The following is a 23535-nucleotide window of genomic DNA, read 5'->3' on the forward strand; positions in this document are numbered from 1 at the left end:
GAGGGGATAGATAGGGCTGGGTGGAGGGGATAGATAGGGCTGGGTGGAGGGGATAGATAGGGCTGGGTGGAGGGGATAGATAGGGCTGGGTGGAGGGGATAGATAGGGCTGGGTGGAGGGGATAGATAGGGCTGGGTGGAGGGGATAGATAGGGCTGAGTGGAGGGGATAGATAGGGCTGGGTGGAGGGGATAGATAGGGCTGGGTGGAGGGGATAGATAGGGCTGGTGGAGGGGATAGATAGGGCTGGGTGGAGGGGATAGATAGGGCTGGGTGGAGGGGATAGATAGGGCTGGGTGGAGGGGATAGATAGGGCTGGGTGGAGGGGATAGATAGGGCTGGGTGGAGGGGATAGATAGGGCTGGGTGGAGGGGATAGATAGGGCTGGGTGGAGGGGATAGATAGGGCTGAGTGGAGGGGATAGATAGGGCTGGGTGGAGGGGATAGATAGGGCTGGGTGGAGGGGATAGATAGGGCTGGGTGGAGGGGATAGATAGGGCTGAGTGGAGGGGATAGATAGGGCTGGGTGGAGGGGATAGATAGGGCTGGGTGGAGGGGATAGATAGGGCTGGGTGGAGGGGCTGGGTGGAGGGGATAGATAGGGCTGGGTGGAGGGGATAGATAGGGCTGGGTGGAGGGGATAGGGCTGGGTGGAGGGGATAGATAGGGCTGGGTGGAGGGGATAGGGCTGGGTGGAGGGGATAGATAGGGCTGGGTGGAGGGGATAGATAGGGCTGGGTGGAGGGGATAGATAGGGCTGGGTGGAGGGGATAGATAGGGCTGGGGTGGAGGGGATAGATAGGGCTGAGTGGAGGGGATAGATAGGGCTGGGTGGAGGGGATAGATAGGGCTGGGTGGAGGGGATAGATAGGGCTGGGTGGAGGGGATAGATAGGGCTGGGTGGAGGGGATAGATAGGGCTGGGTGGAGGGGATAGATAGGGCTGGTGGAGGGGATAGATAGGGCTGAGTGGAGGGGATAGATAGGGCTGAGTGGAGAGGATAGATAGGGCTGGGTGGAGGGGATAGATAGGGCTGGTGGAGAGGAGGGGATAGATAGGGCTGGGTGGAGGGGATAGATAGGGCTGGGTGGAGGGGATAGGGCTGAGTGGAGAGGATAGATAGGGCTGGTGGAGAGGAGGGGATAGGGCTGGTGGAGAGGAGGGGATAGGGCTGGGAGGAGGGGCTGGTGGAGGGGCTGGGTGGAGGTGCTGGGTGGAGGGGATAGGGCTGGGTGGAGGGATAGGGCTGGGTGGAGGGTGGTAGACAGGCAGAATAAGGGGCAAGGAGACAAGCAGGGTAAGAGGCAGAGTAAGAGGCAGGGAGACAGGCAGAGTAAGGGGCAGGGAGACAGGCAGGAAGACAGGCAGGGAGACAGGCAGAGTAAGGGGCAGGGAGACAGGCAGGGCCCACTCTCACCAGAGCACACCTGTACCTGGTCACCATTAATTAGGGCTACTACTAAGTGTTCCATTAGGAGCTGTTGAAAGTCAAAGAGCCTGTTTCCTTCAACCCCTGAATCCTAATTCCAGAAATATTTTAGTCCATTTCACTTTTGCCTTATTGCTTTGTAGTTCCTTAGTGGAGTAAAGGGAGGCGGGCCTCAAGTGGCCAACATCAGTGAGTGTGTTTGATCATGTTGATGTCTACACTGTCCAGACTGTTACTCAGTACAGGGAGGGGACTAGGGCTTGCATCCTAAACACTACCCTAATCCCTATATATTGCACTACTTTAGACCAGAGCCCTATTCCCTATATAGTGCACAACTTTAGACCAGAGCCCGATGAATAGGATGCCATTTGGGACACCCCCTAAGCCTACAGTGGAAGGAGAGAGATGACTCTGGCTCTTCTACAATACAAGCAACAACAGCCTATTGCGTGAGGATGAAGGTCTTTAAAATCCAATAAGGGTTGAATGTCGTCTCTCTGTTTCTATTCTCTGCACGCTGGCAGATCCCTGGCCAGAGTCAGTCTTATTGTGGTTTACAATAACACACAGACCCCTCTCTCTCTTAATCAACCTCAGGATTGTCACGGAATAACAAGCCAATGACGTGGACTCACATGAACCCAGGTATTATGTTACTGTCCCACTACTACTCTGTTTCTCTCTCAGTCCTCCAGATACTACTCTGTTTCTCTCTCAGTCCTCCAGATACTACTCTGTTTCTCTCTCAGTCCTCCAGATACTACTCTGTTTCTCTCTCAGTCCTCCAGATACTACTGTTTCTCTCTCAGTCCTCCAGATACTACTCTGTTTCTCTCTCAGTCCTCCAGATACTACTCTGTTTCTCTCTCAGTCCTCCAGATACTACTCTGTTTCTCTATCAGTCCTCCAGATACTACTCTGTTTCTCTCTCAGTCCTCCAGACACTTCCTCTGTTTCTCTATCAGTCCTCCAGATACTACTCTGTTTCTCTCTCAGTCCTCCAGATACTACTCTGTTTCTCTCTCAGTCCTCCAGATACTACTGTTTCTCTCTCAGTCCTCCAGATACTACTCTGTTTCTCTCTCAGTCCTCCAGATACTACTGTTTCTCTCTCAGTCCTCCAGACACTTCCTCTGTTTCTCTCTCAGTCCTCCAGATACTACTGTTTCTCTCTCAGTCCTCCAGATACTACTGTTTCTCTATCAGTCCTCCAGATACTACTGTTTCTCTATCAGTCCTCCAGATACTACTGTTTCTCTCTCAGTCCTCCAGATACTACTCTGTTTCTCTCTCAGTCCTCCAGACACTTCCTCTGTTTCTCTATCAGTCCTCCAGATACTACTCTGTTTCTCTCTCAGTCCTCCAGATACTACTGTTTCTCTCTCAGTCCTCCAGATACTACTCTGTTTCTCAGTCTCTCTCTCGGTCCTCCAGATACTACTCTGTTTCTCAGTCTCTCTCTCGGTCCTCCAGATACTACTCTGTTTCTCAGTCTCTCTCGGTCCTCCAGATACTACTGTTTCTCAGTCTCTCTCGGTCCTCCAGATACTACTGTTTCTCAGTCTCTCTCTCGGTCCTCCAGATACTACTCTGTTTCTCAGTCTCTCTCTCGGTCCTCCAGATACTACTCTGTTTCTCTCTCAGTCCTCCAGATACTACTCTGTTTCTCTCTCAGCCCTCCAGATACTACTCTGTTTCTCTTTCAGTCCTCCAGATACTACTGTTTCTCAGTCTCTCTCTCGGTCCTCCAGATACTACTCTGTTTCTCAGTCTCTCTCTCGGTCCTCCAGATACTGTTTCTCTGTCTCTCTCTCGGTCCTCCAGATACTACTGTTTCTCAGTCTCTCTCTCGGTCCTCCAGATACTACTCTGTTTCTCAGTCTCTCTCTCGGTCCTCCAGATACTACTCTGTTTCTCAGTCTCTCTCTCGGTCCTCCAGATACTACTCTGTTTCTCAGTCTCTCTCTCGGTCCTCCAGATACTACTGTTTCTCAGTCTCTCTCTCGGTCCTCCAGATACTACTGTTTCTCAGTCTCTCTCTCGGTCCTCCAGATACTACTCTGTTTCTCAGTCTCTCTCTCGGTCCTCCAGATACTACTCTGTTTCTCAGTCTCTCTCTCGGTCCTCCAGATACTACTCTGTTTCTCAGTCTCTCTCTCGGTCCTCCAGATACTACCGTTTCTCAGTCTCTTGGTCCTCCAGATACTACTCTGTTTCTCAGTTTCTCTAGACAAAACCAGATGAACAGAGAGAGACTGAGACAGAGAGACAAGACAGGGGAAACGTACAGTGAAACAGTGGAGTCTGGAGGTTGTTTGGGCCTCTCAGGGTTGAACAGCGAATGCATCATTCTGAATGTTCCTCTGCTCTGGTCTGAGGTTTCGGCCTCTTTCTCTGAGAGACAGCTTGTTCTGTATCTGACAGCTATATCCTCACACACATCACACCTTAGAGGTTTAGAGAGACAGATCAATCAGGTGGGCAGACGTGGTTTTCCAAGAGCTCTCTCTCTCTTATCAAAGACACATTTTTCCACGGCGCTCCAGGGGAGGGTTGGAGAGAGAGAACGCTACTGTGTGGGCGAAGGGAGAGAGAGAGAGAGAGAGAGAGAGAGAGAGAGAGAGAGAGAGAGAGAGAGAAACCGGTTTCTGGAGATAACACGCTTCTCATTAGCAATAGATTGACAAACGAGAGGAAAGCGGAGGGAGAGTCCTCAGCTTTGTCACACTGGCTAGTGTGAGGAACAGTACAGGTAACCTGCAGGCAGTACCATACCCACAGAAACACACACACAGCACAAGTGTGTACCCCACCCCAGTCAGGTCCTCTAGCTGCTGTGGTTTCTCCTGACCTGGCTCAGCTCTAACACCACCGTTCGGACCGGACGACCGACAGACAGACAGACAGACAGACAGACAGACAGACAGACAGACAGACAGACAGACAGACAGAGACAGACAGACAGAGACAGACAGACAGAGACAGACAGACAGAGACAGACAGGACAGACAGACAGACAGACAGAGACAGACAGACAGAGACAGACAGACAGACAGACAGACAGACAGACAGACAGACAGACAGACAGACAGACAGACAGACAGACAGACAGACAGACAGACAGACAGACCATAGTAATGCCAGAAAGACTGACTGGGCTCGTCTTTGTTTCCGTGTCCAGGCATGCTTCATGTCAATTATTAATGATCTTCATTAAGTCAGCCATGGTGCTTTAAAAAGACATTTCAACATCCCTCCCAGACAGTACCTACCACGCATCCCAAATAGCACCATATTCCCTTTATAGTGCACTACTTTAGACCAGGACACCCAGGGCAGTCAGGGACAGACATCACCAGCCTCCATCTAATATAGAAACTCCACAGCAGTCCTCCCTCCTCCTGGAAATGAGTGCTGTTCTGAGATGTGAAGAAGAACGACGAGGAGGTGACTTGCTGTTTACTGATAAAGATAAAGTAGTTACCACATGGACATCCTAACAAGTTACTACACAGCAGCACATTCCTGATAGGGTATAGGCCTAGACCACGCCGGCAGAGAGAGAGAATGTGTTCCAAATGGCACCCTATTCCCTATACAGTGCACTACTTTAAACCAGAGATAGTAGGGCACCACATAGGGAATACGGCGCCATTTGGAACACAAACTGAGTCAGTCAACATGGTGTGGGATTTAAAAAACACATTAAGTAATTACACAGCAATAACACAAAATGGGGTGAATTTCAAGTTAGTTCCTAAAATTGTCACTACTTGCCTCAGCAGTGTGAATGATTTGACAGACTAGGGGGTATTTATATTGGGTTCATTTAACATACTTTGTGGTGGGGACTAGGCTATTTCTGGAGACGTCTGGAAATCACAACAATTTCTAAAAGCTTGTTCACTAGGCTGAAGCTTCTTTCTTTCACCCAGGGTTAATTCCTTTCACTTAAGGGACACCCAGACATTTTAACGTTTTGTTGTAGCTCTGAACTAGCTTACCTGATTCAACTAATCAAGGGCTTGATGATGATACTGAACAAAAACACAACATGTAAAGTGTTGGTTCTGTGTTTCATGAGCTGAAGAAAAAAATGAAAAAAATGTGGGCACAAATCTGTTTCTGTTAGTGAGCATTTCTTCTTTGCCAAGAGAATCCGTCCACCTGACAGGTGCAGCATATCAAGAAGCTGATTAAAAACAGGTGCACCTTAAAAGAAATTAAAGGCCACTAAAATGCGCAGTTTTGTCACAACACAACGCCACAGATGTCTCAAGTTGAGGGAGTGTGCAGTGGCATGCTGACTGCAGGAATGTCCACCAGAGCTGTTGCCAGAGAATGGAATGTTCATTTCTCTATCATAAGCCGCCTCTACCATTGTTTTAGAGAATTTGGCAGTACGTCCAACCGGCCTCACAACCGCAGACCACATGTGTGGCTTTGTGTGGGCGAGCGGTTTGCTGAGTGACCCAAGGTGGCGGGGGGGTTATGGTATGGGCAGGCATAAGCTACGGACAACGAACACAATTGCATTTTAATCTATGGCGATTTGAATGCACAGAGATATCGTGACGAGATCCTGATGCCCATTGTCGTGCCATTCATCAGCCACCATCACCTCATGTTTCAGCGTGATAATGCACGGCCCCATGTCGCAAGGATCTGTACACAACTCCTGGAAGACATGTTACCCATTGAGCCTGTTTGGGATGCTCTGGATCAATGTGTATGACAGCGTGTACCAGCTCCCGCCACAATATCCAGCAACTTCGTACAGCCATTGAAGAGGAGTGGGACAACATTCCACAGGCCACAATTAACAACCTCATCAATCAACAGCCTGAGATGTGCTGCGCTGCATGAAGCAAAATGGTGGTCACACCAGATACTGACTGATTTCCTGCTCTATCAACAAATGAATATCTGTATTCCCAGTCATGTGAAATCCATAGATTAGGGCCTAATGGATTTATTTCAATTGACTGATTTCCTTATTATGAACTGTAACTCAATATAAAAAAATGTCATTGTTTCATGTTGAGTTTATATTTCTGTTCAGTATAGTTGACAAGTTGAATCAGGTGCACTAACTCTGGAATAGTTCCAATACAAGGAACGGTGGGGGTCACCGAGGTTTGAAAACACCTGTACGGTGTCCCCTTGGGGGTCTTGGTGGTCCTCTAAGCACCATGTAGGCCCTGTACTCCCACCACCTCAGTCACACAGGGAGGCATCGAAAAGCTACTGACTGTCTGACTCACCAGCAGTGATTCAGCCTCTAGTTTGAGCTTGTTTACCGCTGCCCCGGAATACTTGTTTGTTTTTTGGGAGGCCAGAAACGGCAGGTCACTGCAGCTTCTTCTACAGTATATTAACTTAAAGGAGAGAGAGAGAGAGAGAGAGAGAGAGAGAGAGAGAGAGAGAGAGAGAGAGAGAGACAGACAGAGCGATAGAGAGAGAGAGCGATAGAGAGACAGAGCGATAGAGAGAGAGAGAGACAGAGCGATAGAGAGAGACAGAGCGATAGAGAGAGACAGAGCGATAGAGAGAGACACAGAGCGATAGAGAGAGACAGAGCGATAGAGAGAGACAGAGCGATAGAGAGAGAGACAGACAGACAGAGCGATAGAGAGAGAGACAGACAGACAGAGCGATAGAGAGAGAGACAGACAGACAGAGCGATAGAGAGAGAGACAGACAGACAGAGCGATAGAGAGAGAGACAGACAGACAGAGCGATAGAGAGAGAGACAGACAGAGCGATAGAGAGAGCGAGAGAGAGAGACAGACAGAGCGATAGAGAGAGAGAGCGAGAGAGAGAGCCATACAGAGCGATACAGAGAGAGACATACAGAGCGAGAGAGCGAGAGACATACAGAGCGATAGAGAGAGAGAGAGGCTCAGAAACAACTTTTGCTCTTTGTCTGTAAGAATGTAGCGTGGTGCGGTGGGGAATGTGAAAGCGTTAGTTCATTCTCTTGCTTACACAGAAGAACGCCTCTGCTCATAGGAATCTGCTGTGAGTGCTATTCCTCTAAACGTCTATTGGCTAAGACCTGAAATAGGTCGCTGGGTCTGCGTCCCAAACGGAACCCTATTTCCTATATAGTGCACTACTTTTAACCAGAGCCCTATGGGAAAGGGAATAGGGTGCCATTCAGGGTGCAGACTCTTAGTCACATCTCATGTATAAACTTTTTACTGTATCTGCAATGGGGGGGGGGGGGGGGGGGGGGGGATGTCAGTCCGTCTCTGGACTGTGAGCTAATTCAGTTCTAACTAAATGTTTATGTAAAAAAAGAGGGAGCTAAAAACACGTGAGAAAATGAGTCAAGAATGGTCCACCACCCAAAAGACATCCAGACAACTTGACACAACTGTAGGAAACACTGGAGTCAACATGGGCCAGCATCCCTGTGGAACGCTTTAGACACCTTGTAGAGTCCATGACCTGACGAGCTGAAGCTGTTCTGAGGGGGAAAAGGGGGGCAATATTAGGAAGGTGTTCTTAATGTTTTGTACACTCAGTGTACTCAATGAGTTAAGACAACGTGGCAATACACATGGGGTACCAGAACCAAGTCGATGTGCAGGGTTCGAGGTATTTGAGGTACATATGTCCATCCTTCCCCTGTAAAAACATTTATCAAGGTCAAGAATACAAGCCGTCAGTCTTTCTGGCCATTGAGAAATGTCCTATGTAATTGCCAGTTGAGAGTCAGCAAGTTTCTCCCAGTCCGAGATACTATTTTCATTCAGCAGAGAGAGAGAGAGAGAGACAGAGAGACAGAGAGACAGAGAGAGAGAGAGAGAGAGAGAGAAAGAGAGAGAGGGAGAGAGAGGACTCTGACAATAACAAACTGTTTCAAAAAGCCCCCATATTATACTGAACAAAAATATAAAAACGCAACATGCAACAATTTCAAACACTTTACTGAGTTACACTTCATATAAGGAAAAAATATATAATTATGTCCTAATCTATGGATTTCACATGACTGGGAATACAGATATGCTTCTGTTGGTCACAGATACAATACATGACCAAAAGTATGTGGACACCTGCTCATCAAACACCTCATTCCAAAATCATGGGCATTAATATGGAGTTGGTCCCCCTTTGCTGCTATAACAGCCTCCACTCTTCTGTTAAGGCTTTCCACTAGATGTTGCAACATTGCTGCGGGGACTTGCTTCCATTCAGCCACAAGAGCATTAGTGAGGTCGGACACTGATGTTGGGCGATAAGGCCTGGCTTGCAGTCAGCATTCCAAATCATCCCAAAGGTGTTCGATGGGGTTGAGGTCAGGGCTCTGTGCAGGTCAGTCAAGTTCTTCCACACCGATCTCGACAAACAATTTCTGTATGGATCTCGCTTTGTGCACGGGGGCATTGTCATGCTGAAACAGGAAAGGGTCTTCCCCAAACTGTTGCCACAAAGTTGGAAGCACAGAATCTTCTAGAATGTCATTGTATGCTGTAGCGTTAAGATTTCACTTCACTGGAACTAAGGGGCCTAGCCTGAACCATGAAAAACAGCCCCAGACCATTATTCCTCCTCCACCAAACTTTACAGTTGGCAGTATACATTGGAGCATGTAGCGTTCTCCTGACATCCACAAAGCCCAGATTCCAATGGCGGCGAGCTTTACACCACACCAGCCGACACTTGGCATTGCACATGGTGATCTTAGGCTTGTGTGAGGCTGCTCAGCCATGAAAACCTATTTCATGAAGTTCCCGACGAACAGCTCCTGACCAACAGTTCTTGTGCTGATGTTGCTTCCAGAGGCAGTTTGGAACTCGGTAGAGAATGATGCAACCAAGGAGACTTTTTTTTTACGCGCTATGGACTTCAGCACTCAGCCGTCCCATTCTGTGAGCTTGTGTGACCTACCACTTCACGGCTGAGCCATTGTTGCTCGCTCCTGGGCAGCTCTAACAAGACAGCAATTTGATGAACTGACTTGTTACGACAGTGCTAAGTTGAAAGTCACTGAGCTTTTCAGTAAGTCCATTCTACTGCCAATGTTTGTCTATGGAGATTGCATGGCTGTATCCTCAATTTTATACACCTATCAGCAACGGGTGTGGCTGAAATAGCCGAATCCACTAATTTGAAGGGGTGTCCATATACTTTTGTATATATAGTGTAACTTTAAAAAAAAAGTGCCCCACAGTCACCATGGGGCCACTGTTTACTACGTTGACATCAGCAAACCACTCGTCCACACCACACACGCCGTCTGCCGGGTTGAAACCGGGATTCATCTGTGAAGAGCACACTTCTCCAGCGTGCCACGGAAGTCCGTTACGACACCCAACTGTAGTCAGGCCAAGACCCTGGTGAGGATGACGAGCACGCAGATCAGCTTCCCTGAGACGGTTTCTGACAGTTTGTGCAGAAATTCTTTGGTTGTGCAAACCCACAGTTTCATCAGCTGTCTGGGTGGCTGGTCTCAGACGATCCCGCAGGTGAAGAAGCCAGATGTGGAGGTCCTGGGCTGGCGTGGTTACACGTGGTCTACGGTTGTGAGGCTGGTGGGACGTACTGCCAAATTCTCTAAAAAGACGTTGCAGGCGGCTTATGGTAGAGAAAATTAACATTCAATTCTCTGGCAACAGCTCAGTTGGACATTACCGCAGTCAGCATTACAATTGCATGCTCCCTCAAAACTTGACACATCTGTGGCATTGTGTTTAAGTGGCCTTTTATTGTTCCCGGCACAAGGTGCACATGTGTAATGATCATGCTGTTTAATCCGATTATTGATATGCCACACCTGTCAGGTGGATGGATGATATTGGCAAAGTAGAAATGCTTACTGACAGGGATGTAAACACATTTGTGCAAAACATTTGAAAGAAATATGTTTTTTTGTGCGTATGGAACATTTCTGGAAACTTTTATTTAATCTCATGAAACCAACACTTTACATGTTGTGTTTATATTTTTGTTCAGTATAAATAGTCTCACTTATCCGTCATCTTTCCCCTCCTCTTGAAAGCACAATATCACTCAGGACATAAAAGAACACATTCTCTCTCCCAGACCCAGCTTCTGGGCCCTGTCCAATTTATGACATTTGGATTACATCCCAAATGGCACCCTATTCCTTGTATAGTGCACTACGTTTGACCAGAGCCCATAGGGAATAGGCTGCCATTTGGGATGAACTTTGTAGCAAGCGGCAGCACAGGCATTCCAACACACCAGTGGTGGTGGAGTGGGTTAGTATAACATTGGTTTCAACGTGAATGTCCTCTTACTATGAGGCCCGCTGTGGAGTACAGCTACGTTCTCCTCCTCCTCTCTCTCTCGCTCTCTCTCTCTAACCCCTCCGATCTTCCCTCTAATATCCCCTCTCTCTGTACCTCCTCTCTCACAGTCCCCCCCCCTCTCTAACCCCTCCCTGGTTTACCAGTCTCTAGAGAGACCTAGTATTATGCTCAGAGGTCCCGTCAAGGGCCAGCCGCTTTCCTTTCTGAAATACCCCAGGCAGGATCAAAGCCCTGTGTCAGTCAGTCAGTCGTGGCCTGACATCTCTGTTAACCTTCAGGGAAGAATCTCAAATAAAATATCTAGCTATTTAATCATCCTACAAAGGGGTTAAATCTCTGGCTATTTGATCATTCTATACAGAGGGTTTGACTACGCTGTTGGATGAGAGAGAGAAACAAGTGTCACTTTTTGCACCATATGGAAATGGGGAAAAAGCATGAAGGATATGAAAAAATGCATGTGAACGATATGGAAATGGGAAAATGCATGAACGATACGGAAATGGGAAATGCATGCAGGGGCATTCATGACTTGAGGTAGTAGTCTGAACTGGGGTTTGATTTGAGCAACATGACCTTTCAGTTAGTTAATTGTTAGTTATATAAAAAGATGGAGTGAAAATGACATGGAAAACACCCAAGAAAGAAACCAGGATTCATTTGGTCATGGTGGTTCTAGCTGCTACCAACAGCATATTCTACCAGAGAGACCACACACACACACACACTACACTACACACTACACACACTACACTACACTACACACACACTACACACTACACACTACACACAACTACACTACACACACACTACACACACACACTACACACACACTACACACACACTACACACAACACACACACTACACCGTTTGATGATAGAAAAGTGTCGGGAGGATGCTTTCCTGTCTGGCACATTCGTGACAATGTGGTGTGTGTGTGTGTGTGTAAGAGTGAGACGCTCCGTCTCCCCCAGAGGAAAAAAACATCCTCTCCCTCGGCTGAAACTGAGACCCATATATTCACCCAGATTCTCTCACCAGGGAAGCATCTGCAGAAAGGGAGAAGAGGAAAAAGCAGGGGGCAGGAGAAGAGGGGGCAAATTCATACTATTTGCTGTAATTTGTTTAGTCTTTAAAACTGGAGCCATTTCCTGGTTGTTTGAGAGCAGCGAGCCCAGAGCGACTCAGATCGTTCAAGCTGCAGTGTGTCTGGGTCTACACTGTTCATATCTATCAGACAGAAGTCAGGCAGGGCAGACCGACACAGGAGACCAGAGGCACAGGTTGTGTCCCCAAATGGAACCCTATTCACAATCCTTATATAGGACACATAGGACTCTGGTCAACAGTAGTGCACTATATAGGGAATAGGGCTCTGGTCAACAGTAGTGCACTATATAGGGAATAGGGTTTTGGTCTAAAGTATTGCACTATATAGGGAATAGGGCTCTGGTCTAAAGTAGTGCACTATATAGGGAATAGGGCTCTGGTCAACAGTAGTGCACTATATAGGGAATAGGGCTCTGGTCTAAAGTAGTGCACTATATAGGGAATAGGGCTCTGGTCAACAGTAGTGCACTATATAGGGAAAAGGGTTGAATTTGGGGACGCTAACCTAGTGTGCATAGCAGTGAGTGGAGTTGATCTGATGTAAATTGATACCAGGAGCTGGACAAGACTGTCCCCTGTCTAAATGTTGGGACTGTAACACATCCGCTTTATTGCTGGATGCAGTCTATCACAGTGCCATCCGTTTTGTCACCAAAGCCCCATATACAACCCACCACTGCGACCTGTATGCTCTCGTTGGCTGGCCTTCACTTCATCATCGTCGCCAAACACATTGGCTCCAGGTCATCTACAAGACCCTGCTAGGTAAAGTCCCCCCTTATCTCCGCTCACTGGTCACCATAGCAGCACCCACCTGTAGCACGCGCTCCAGCAGGTATATCTCTCTGGTCACCCCTAAAGCCAACTCCTCCTTTGGTCGTCTCTCCTTCCAGTTCTCAGCTGCCAATGATTGGAACGAACTACAAAAATCTCTAAAACTGGAAACACTTATCTCCCTCACTAGCTTTAAGCACCAGCTGTCAGAGCAGCTCACAGATCTCTGCACCTGTACATAGCCCATCTTTAATTGAGCCCAAACTACTACCTTTTCCCCTACTGTATTTATTTATTTTATTTATTTTGCTCCTTTGCACCATATTATTTATATTTGAACTTTTAACTTTCTTCAAACTACAAATCTACCATTCCAGTGTTTTTCTTGCTATACTTTATTTACTTTGCCACCATGGCATTTTTTTGCCTTTACCTCCATTATCTCACATCATTTGCTCACATTGTATATAGTCTTATTTTTTTCTACTGCATCATTGATTGTATGTTGTTTTACTCCATGTGTAACTCTGTGTTTTTGTATGTTGTCGAACTGCTTTGCTTTATCTTGGCCAGGTCACAATTGTAAATGAGAACTTGTTCTCAACTTGCCTACCTGGTTAAATAAAGGTGAAATAAAATAAATAAATAAAATTACATGATCCCATGTGGGAGCAGATGTTCCCTCACAGTAACCAGGGCCTGTGTTTACCTCTAGAGTGTCTGCAGGTGGGGTCAGGTTAGATCTACATGTAACCAGGGCCTGTGTTTACCTCTAGAGCAGTGGTTCTTAACCATGTTGGAGGTACTGACCCCCACCAGTTTCATATGCGCATTCACCGAACCCTTCTTAACTGGAAAAATAAAATTCAAAACATAGGTATATATTTTACTGGTGCACAAAATGAACTGCGCATCAACATCAGTGTTCAAAGAACAAAACCATTAAAACATGATTTTCACACAAAAACAAAAACATAATAATGAATATTTACTGCAAATCAGTGTGACTTCTGCTGTTGCCTTTCAGAGACCAGTTCAGAAATGCGCGGCTTCACCTTGGCAAGTGTCACTCTCATGTCATTTTCGCAACAAAGTCTGTTCCTTTTCTTCGTTTTTATGTCCAGCATCCTCGAAAAGGATTGCTCGAAAAGATATGTTGTAACAAACGGTATGAAAATCTCCAGAGCTTTCTTAGCAATAACAGGGTACGTTACCATTTGTTGACACCAAAACGTTGAGAGCGTTGTTGTTCTGAAGAGTTGCTGTTGAACCTGGCTCTGCTGAATTTCAATGATTTCATCGAGGTATTCATCATTGACATCTGTTGTCTCAACACTAAACGTGAACGGCTGTCTCACCCATGCTGGATATGACTCTCTTGTAGGGAAGTATCCGTCGAGAGACTTTGCAAGCTCATCTAAGTGCGTGGCAATTGCTTGCTTCAATTCCGCGGGTACAGAAATGTCTCCGATTCCAGATACATCTTCGATCTTACTTACACAGTCGTCCAGCAGGGGAAAGTTTGCGAAGTTATCGTTCTCTGTTCGTCGTTTCCATAACGGTAGCTTTTTTTGAAAAGCCTTCAGGTTTTCTTCCGCTTCGATGATGTTGACTCCACCGCCCTGCATCTCTTGATTGAGATGATTGAGAGCTGCGAAGATATCAGCCATGTACGCCAAAATGAGAATGAACTCAGAATTTTTTAAGCAATCTGCATGACGATGTTGGTGCTCTTGCAAAAACAGGGCTAATTCCACACGCACGGCAAAAACACGATTCAGCACCTGTCCCCGGGATAACCACCGAACGTTAGAATGGTACAGAAGTAGCTCGAATTCAGAGCCCATTTCTTTACACAGCTCACTGAAGATGCGGTGCCTCAGAGCACTATTTCGCACATAGTTCACGCATTCCACTACAATTTTTAATACTTCTGCCAGTTTTGGAGGCAAGGTTTTTGTTGCCAACGCATGCCTGTGCAGAATACAATGCGTAACAATGATGTGTGGTGCATCGGCTTTCACTAGCGCACCAAAACCAGACTTTCTTCCCAGCATGACTGGAGCTCCGTCCGAACAAACTGCAGAAACCATATCCCACGAAAGATTGTTGTCTTTGAAGAAGTCATCCACAAGTTTCTTCACATCGGCTGCCTTAGTTGTTGTCGTAAGAGGCTTACAAAATAAAAAATCTTCCTTTATCACGTCGTTTTTCACATAGCGCACAAATACAGCAAACTGGCTTAGATTGGAAACGTCTGTGGTCTCGTCGAGTTGAAGGCTGAATTTTGCCGGACTTGAAATCAGATCTGCAACTACTTGAGCCAAGATGTCTTTGCTCATGTCCTCTATTCTGTCGCTAATGGTGTCATTTGAAAGAGGAATTTGGGATAACTTAACTTCAGCTGCTTTTCCCAGCATGATATTCGCCATCTTCAACACAGCTGGTTTTATGAGTGTTTCACCAATGGTGTGTGGTTTGCCCTGCTTTGCGATCAGGTAAGCAACTTCGTACGATGCTGTGAGGATCAGTTTGTTGATGGGTACAAAGCCGAGAACAGGCAGAGTAGCCTTTTCATCGAATCTGGCTCTCTTCACCTTGAATTCAGCGAGTGTTGTGTTCTTGTATTGTCCATCTCCATGCAGCTTAAGGAAGTGTTCTCTTAGTTTTGCCGGTGCTAGACTAGAATTGCTCAACTTGGCATTGCAAATCATGCAGTTAGGACGCTGACTCTCATCACGTTCCGTTATACATGTGAATCCATATTGTACATATTCGTCCGACCACTTTCTTTTTTTGCTCGACATAGTTAGTATGAAGGGATTAAAATATTAAGAAAGAAATCACACGACGTACCATCACGACAGTCACAATTCGACTACTGAGCGCGCCAAATTCCCTGCAGCACAGATAGGCCAAGCGATGTTGCGTGATCACCTGCAGCCAATGATGGCCAAGCAGGGCGTGTCATCACGAATCATATGAGTCGGGTGTGTGTCTTGACCTCGGCCGAACCCCTGAGACTGACTCACCGAACCCCTGGAGTTCGATCGAACCCAGGTTAAGAACCACTGCTCTAGAGTGTCTGCAGGTGGGGTCAGGTTAGATCTACATGTAACCAGGGTAAATGACACAGCTCCACACCAGCACTCTGGACAATCTGTGGTGGAGAGTTAGGCATTTAACATCTCCTTCCTTATCTATAGTGTGTGTGTGTGTGTGTGTGTGTGTGTGTGTGTGTGTGTGTGTGTGTGTGTGTGTGTGTGTGTGTGTAACAGATCAAGACTTTGTAGACAGCTATCAGGCATTACACAATCCGCCTGTCATGTCATGTATACACCAGCATCAGGACCCAGAGTCCTGTCATCCTCACCACCAGCATCAGGAACCAGAGTCCTGTCATCCTCACCACCAGCATCAGGAACCAGAGTCCTGTCATCCTCACCACCGGCATCAGGACCCAGAGTCCTGTCATCCTCACCACCGGCATCAGAAACCAGAGTCCTGTCATCCTCACCACCGGCATCAGAAACCAGAGTCCTGTCATCCTCACCACCAGCATCAGGACCCAGAGTCCTGTCATCCTCACCACCAGCAGTGTAGTGGAGGGCCGTCATCCTCACCACCAGCATCAGAAACCAGAGTCCTGTCATCCTCACCACCAGCATCAGGACCCAGAGTCCTGTCATCCTCACCACCATCATCAGGACCCAGAGTCCTGTCATCCTCACCACCAGCATCAGGAACCAGAGTCCTGTCATCCTCACCACCAGCAGTGTAGTGGAGGGCCGTCATCCTCACCACCAGCATCAGAAACCAGAGTCCTGTCATCCTCACCACCAGCATCAGGACCCAGAGTCCTGTCATCCTCACCACCAGCATCAGGAACCAGAGTCCTGTCATCCTCACCACCAGCGGTGTGGTGGAGGGCCATCATCCTCACCACCAGCATCAGAAACCAGAGTCCTGTCATCCTCACCACCAGCATCAGGACCCAGAGTCCTGTCATCCTCACCACCAGCATCAGGACCCAGAGTCCTGTCATCCTCACCACCAGCATCAGGACCCAGAGTCCTGTCATCCTCACCACCAGCATCAGGACCCAGAGTCCTGTCATCCTCACCACCAGCGGTGTGGTGGAGGGCCGTCATCCTCACCACCAGCGGTGTGGTGGAGGGCCGTCATCCTCACCACCAGCGGTGTGGTGGAGGGCCGTCATCCTCACCACCAGCGGTGTGATGGAGGGCCGTCATCCTCACCACCAGCGGTGTAGTGGAGGGCCGTCATCCTCACCACCAGCGGTGTGGTGGAGGGCCGTCATCCTCACCACCAACGGTGTGGTGGAGGGTAAATCCACGTAAACCATTGGTGGAAAAATGTCTTAAAAGGGGCGGTGCTATTAAAAACGTTATTTTTTAACAGCACTGCCCCTTTAAGGTTGATGATATTTCCACACTATGAGGTCTAAATAACACTGAATTCCCTTTATGTGTAAGAGGTGGTGGGAAGAAAATGGCTGGAATTTCATCCTGTTCGGGTGGCATGGAACTTCTGGCCCATATCATGACATCACAATGAGATCTGATTATAATAGACCAATGACTGTTCATCTGGGTCAGGAGGTGGCCTCTAGACCAGGGTTCCCCAACTGGTTCCCCAAACACCAGGAAGTCAGCTCCAAGGGATTTTTATTTTGGTCATCTGTTCCCAGGTATTCTCACCCATCATAGAGAAACACGTGATCGTATACAAAATGTAACCAAGGTTTGAAATGATTATGTTACATTGAAATATTATATCTGTTCGGCTTCTTGAGGTCAATTTGCAGTCTACTAATTATTTGTAATTATTGTTCCCCGACCATCCGCTCAAGACAATAATCATCCCGCGGCTCAATCTAGTTGATGATCTCTGCTCTAGACCATCCATCAGCCAATCAGGGCTCAATGTTGTGTCCTAACACCCACATGATCAGAATGAGCATTTCAAGGACCAAAGGAGTCTCTGGGAAATACAGAAATATATTTTGGCATTATTTTAATTAAAATAAAAACACAATGATTTATTAGACATACAGTGATGATTAAAACTATATTGTTTTACCAAGACTGCATGGGGTGTTTAAAAGTGTAGGGAACATTACTTTACTCAGCCAACACAACGCTGACCAGACTTCACTTCTATTTCTTTACTATATCACTTCTTACTACTTAAGATCACACAGACACGGTCTGGGACAGACAGACGGACAGACAGTGATGAGGGGGACAGACAGACAGTGATGAGGGGGACAGACAGTGATGAGGGGGACAGACAGACAGGCGGTCTGGGACAGACAGTGATGAGGGAGACAGACAGTGATGAGGGGGACAGACAGGCGGTCTGGGACAGACAGTGATGAGGGGACAGACAGTGATGAGGGGGACAGACAGTGATGAGGGGGACAGACAGACAGGCGGACAGACAGTGATGAGGGGGACAGACAGTGATGAGGGAGACAGACAGTGATGAGGGAGACAGACAGTGATGAGGGAGACAGACAGTGATGAGGGAGACAGACAGTGATGAGGGAGACAGACAGTGATGAGGGGGACAGACAGTGATGAGGGGACAGACAGTGATGAGGGGGACAGACAGACAGACAGGCGGTCTGGGACAGACAGTGATGAGGGAGACAGACAGTGATGAGGGGGACAGACAGGCGGTCTGGGACAGACAGTGATGAGGGGACAGACAGACAGGCGGACAGAGAGACAGACAGAGAGAGAGACCAGGAGGACAGAGAGACAGACAGAGAGAGAGACAGACAGGAGGTTGCTAGATTCATTTTCATTATAAAACTAACATTGATAAAGACAAAACAAGTGCAGACGAAAGACAACGGTTGGAGACACAAAAACCCTGAAGAGGTTATAACGGGCCTAATAACACTGTCCAGGTCTCCTCTATGTAGCACAATGTCCACTACCTACTCGGAGCTCCCATTCCCCACACAGCAAGCAGACATTTCCACTACCAGTGGTAAATCATGGAGTGGCAGAGAGAGACTCTATTCCTGTTGGTGTTCCATTGGTAGAATACAGTGAGTCTTCACAGCAAAGGCAGAGCCTACTGTGTGTGTGTGTGTGTGTGTGTGTGTGTGTGTGTGTGTGTGTGTGTGTGTGTGTGTGTGTGTGTGTGTGTGTGTGTGTGTGTGTGTCAGCCAAGGACTCCCCTCTCTGGAGGGCGCTTGCTGACGCACGTTTACCGCTCCCATTAAACATTAACGCTGCTCAGGGAGAGAACCTCCGCAACACGCCACCACACAGCCATTTACATGAATACTAGGGGGAAATAACAGGCTGAAATGATGCAGAAACACATCCTCCATGGGTACATGATGGAAAGGGCTTTATGTTGTCAGATTATTCTGACAGAGGATGATGCAGAAACACATCCTCCATGGGTACATGATGGAAAGGCTTTATGTTGTCAGATTATTCTGACAGAGGATGATGCAGAAACACATCCTCCATGGGTACATGATGGAAAGGCTTTATGTTGTCAGATTATTCTGACAGAGGATGATGCAGAAACACATCCTCCATGGGTACATGATGGAAAGGCTTTATGTTGTCAGATTATTCTGACAGAGGATGATGCAGAAACACATCCTCCATGGGTACATGATGGAAAGGCTTTATGTTGTCAGATTATTCTGACAGAGGATGATGCAGAAACACATCCTCCATGGGTACATGATGGAAAGGCTTTATGTTGTCAGATTATTCTGACAGAGGATGATGCAGAGAAGAGCATGTGAGTGTTTACATGAAAGAGGATAAGAAAGACAGTTTACAAGAACTAACTATTAAATAGAGTAGAATTAGGATCCAGACAAGTCTTTCCTGGTAAGGTCAAGTGGTTAGGAGGAAAACCATGATGCCATTAAAGAGCTGGGTGACAGGTGTTGGGAGTTCCAGGTAATGGAATCAATAGCGTACAGTGTTCACTTCCCTGCTGTGCAGGAAGCAAAGCGCTGTGCATCTGGAGGGTAGGAGTACTAAGTGCCAGTGGATGGCGTCAGAAAGCACGTCAAATGTTGTTAACGGACAATTAGCCCCATCATAAAGGAAGTGTTGACTCATTAGACAAACAGTAGGGACGAGATGGTCCGCCCTCAGGAGGAGAGAGAGAGAGAGAGAGAGAGAGAGAGAGAGAGAGAGAGGGGGGAGAGAGAGAGAGAGAGAGACAGAGAGAGAGAGAGAAAGGGGGGAAGAGAGAGAGAGGGAGAGAAAGGGAGAGAGAGAGAGAAAGAAAAGGAGAGAAAGGGAGAGGGAGAAAGGGAGATAAAAGAGAGAGAAGGGTAAAGAAAGAGAGAGCATCAGAGATGCTTTGAAAAAGCTGGAGCTTCTGATTGACACTTAAGAGGGTAGGATTCTACAGCAGACACATCCCATATTTGGAGCTGAAAGTGTTTATAGTGGGTGTTGTGCTAGTTTAAACCATCTGTCTGCACAAAGTTTCCCCCCCAAAGCGTTGCACTCAGTAACACGTACCACCATGTCAAGCTGACCCTCGGGATTGGAGAGAGGGAGTTGAATGATTTGAATAACGAGCAATAATAACCAGCATTGTCTCACAGACATACAGTTCAGATGACAGAGAGGACAAACACCGACCAAGTCATTTAAAAATGACTGGTAAAAAAGCACTGATGACCTCGATGCTTCACATTTAACATGTTGTCCTGGCTGGAAAAGTTAACCATCAACCCTCACCAACCAATGGCAGATGAAAGTCTAGTTCAGTAGGACATACAGGAGAAATAATCCATTCAACCCCCTGGCCTTCTCTTTGTCTATAGATCAGTTTGACACATTGCTAAGACCAGACTTGTTATCACTGTCCTGATGTGACGGCAGACAGACAAGAACATAACAGCTTCTATACTGCCCTTCCTACCACATCAGTCCACTCTGACTGCCTTTTCCACTCTGACTGCCTTCCTACCACATCAGTCCACTCTGACTGCCTTTTCCACTCTGACTGCCTTCCTACCACATCAGTCCACTCTGACTGCCTTTTCCACTCTGACTGCCTTCCTACCACATCAGTCCACTCTGACTGCCTTTTTCTGAGGGCTGCGTTGTAAATAGCAGGTATGATTGACAGGTAATGGAGTGACTGGGGCGTACATATTAAGTGAGTGCCAAAGTGAACCAGTCATTACGTACTTTAACTTGACAAACAGAGTGAATAGCCTGGTCCAGGGTGTAACGTCTTAGTTGGTTAGAAATCCGTACCTTTGTGTTAGGATCATCTGAGTAAAGTGCATGAACACATTTCCTAGAAATCTGATGTTGTTGTTCTCCCGACAGAAGTAAGCCACTCACACGGACTAAACTCATTGACGACATCATGGAAAACATGACCACTAACAACCACAGCTAACAAACTGTCACTACAAACAAACAAAACTCTTTACAAACTTACGTTTCAATTGACTGACACTTAGCTGACTTAGAGGTGTGATGTGCTCGTTGTTCAACTCTGTAGCTATGCGGATCAATAAAACAAGATAGATGTCATTTGGTATGAAAACAGAACATGTAATGCGATCAGTCTAACACTATAAAAAAAGGTGACTACTTTGTGGTTGATTTAGTTATAGCAATATGATTTTAGCTATTCAGTTTCCTATGCTTGTATTGAAACCACTGGTAGTGTTGTGCGGAATGTTTCTCTGGTTCTTGTGGTTTAGCTGCTAGCGGACAGTAGCTGGATAAAATTAAATACAACTGTGGGCCATAAAAATAAGCGATTATAACACATGCTCGTTCTTATCTTCCCATAGAAGAGCAAACCTAATACATTCGCTAGTAAGCTACATTTATATTATATAATAGTTAGTTACTCTACCTTGCAAACTAATATAATTAGCCAGCTAGTCACTTCTACGTGATAATCAAACAGGAATCAAATGATATTTCAACAAACAGGAATCAAAAGACATAGATGGGCTAGTTGGCGAGGAATACAAAATAGCATGCAAGTTTAGGAAATACTTACAGAGGAAAAGCTTCGTGGGTAAACCAGAGATGTATTTCGGGAAATATTGCCACGAATCCCTTGTTTTTGTGTTTAGGAAAGTTTTTAAATCCCTTCTCCTCACTGTTACAACCATCAGCAGCCCACATCAAAGTGCTTCACTCTCCCGTCCCTCCTCCGATCTGTCGCCCCGCAAAAAAATCACTTTACGAACGTGACCAATGTGGCACTTTATCAGCCAGCAAATGTTCTAAACAGCCCCCGCTCTGCCTTCCGACCTTGTTTTCTGTCCGTTTTGAAAATACCTAGTAACTAGTTAGGCGTGCTGAAGTTGTTCTGGCTGTCGCCCTGTCTTGTTGCAGTAAACCGCTCCCTCGCCCAGCAGCTCTCTCCAGCAGGCAGCTCCCCTCCCCGAGCTCAGGCAGTGCAGTGCCTCGATCTCGTCCCGAACACGCCAGTATCCCTAGACTGCATCCGGGTCGGGTCGCAGTCAAATCCTTTTCAAAGTTTATTTCTTGCAAAAAAAGTATTCTATCTTCTTTGAAAGCCGTACTATTCTCTTCCGCTTATAAGCAGTAACTAACTAACTTCTAGTAGACAGGGAATAGTCAGTCAGAGCCTGGGATTTCCAGAACGGCACCAAATTGACAAAGGACCCAGACAGTAGGCTACATTACAAGTGGGCCTTAGTGAGCGCATGCCAGTATAAAGCTTGAGGATATTTCTAAACGCTGGAATATAAACAAGCATTCCTTCCAGAGCTCAGCGTCTATTTATTTAATGTCTGATCTTTGTAGGATCAGAGTCCAGGGCAGCCTCTGCATGCATGGAATGATTTATCTCCCTGTGTATGTGAAAGAGAGAGAGAGTCCTTGTATAGTTTTTGTGCCTGTGGTCAGTTGAATATGTGCATATTTAACAAGTCAGCCTAACAATAGATGACTAGGTCTCCATAGAACCAATGATGGAGAAGATGGGGAGATTACAGGACTGGCCTGCGTCGTCCCAAATCACATCCTATTCCCTATGTGGAGCACTACTTTTGACCAAGAGCCCCAGAAATAGTGCACTATAAAGGGAATAGGGTACCATTTGGGATGTCACATGGATGCTTCAAGCTGTCCCAGATCAGTTACTATTATACCTCTCGTGTACTTACCAAACACTGTAATCACATGGCTCTCCCTTTTCAATGTCTGAGAAATACTGTAATTCAGTGTTACGTTATGGTGCGTTCATCAAGGCAGAGAGGGGAAGAGAGTGAGAGACCTCTGTGGAGATGATGTGGGTTGAGGGCCACACAATCTGTTCAGTTGTCCCCTCTAACTAACTCTAGTGGTATTCTGTGTTTTGAAGACAAGAGTCTGAAATGAAATGAGTTGGACATCTACTAAACTCCCTGCAGCATTCACCATGTATTAGATTTAGATTTTACTAGGAAATTCGTTTTCATAAAAAAAAACTACAATGACAATTGAAGTGAAATGCAGAATAAAGGAATGCTGTTCAATATGTAATAATACAATACACTATTAATGCTGCTATGCACATGTTGATGCAAAAAGCCCCTGCCCTTCTTCACTCACGTTTTTTCTAATTGTTGCCACCTCCCTCTTCCAATACAAACATTTGTTGCCACCTCCCTCTTCCAATACAAACAATTGTTGCCACCTCCCTCTTCCAATACAAACAATTGTTGCCACCTCCCTCTTCCAATACAAACAATTGTTGCCACCTCCCTCTTCCAATACAAACAATTGTTGCCACCTCCCTCTTCCAATACAAACAATTGTTGCCACCTCCCTCTTCCAATACAAACATTTGTTGCCACATTCCTCTTCCAATAAACATCTGCTCATCACTGCTCTCTAGTGGTGGTGGAAGGATAATGCAGAGGCTGTATAT

General features: G+C 46.6%; 1 protein-coding gene across 4 annotated transcripts in view; it reads right to left on the reverse strand.

Annotated features, from left to right (window-relative positions):
• LOC115189951 (fibroblast growth factor receptor substrate 2) overlaps nucleotides 1-22950 on the reverse strand; it is a 64011-nt gene extending 41061 nt beyond the window's left edge. For all 4 annotated transcript variants that reach the window (XM_029748475.1, XM_029748474.1, XM_029748473.1 and 1 more), the window contains exon 1: nucleotides 21652-22950. The gene's annotated coding sequence lies outside the window, so the exon portion shown is untranslated. The remainder of the gene's footprint in view (nucleotides 1-21651) is intronic.
• Between the last annotated feature and the right edge of the window lie 585 nt (nucleotides 22951-23535).

The sequence above is a fragment of the Salmo trutta genome, unplaced genomic scaffold (assembly GCF_901001165.1).
Source record: "Salmo trutta unplaced genomic scaffold, fSalTru1.1, whole genome shotgun sequence".
Taxonomy (NCBI): Eukaryota; Metazoa; Chordata; class Actinopteri; order Salmoniformes; family Salmonidae; genus Salmo; species Salmo trutta.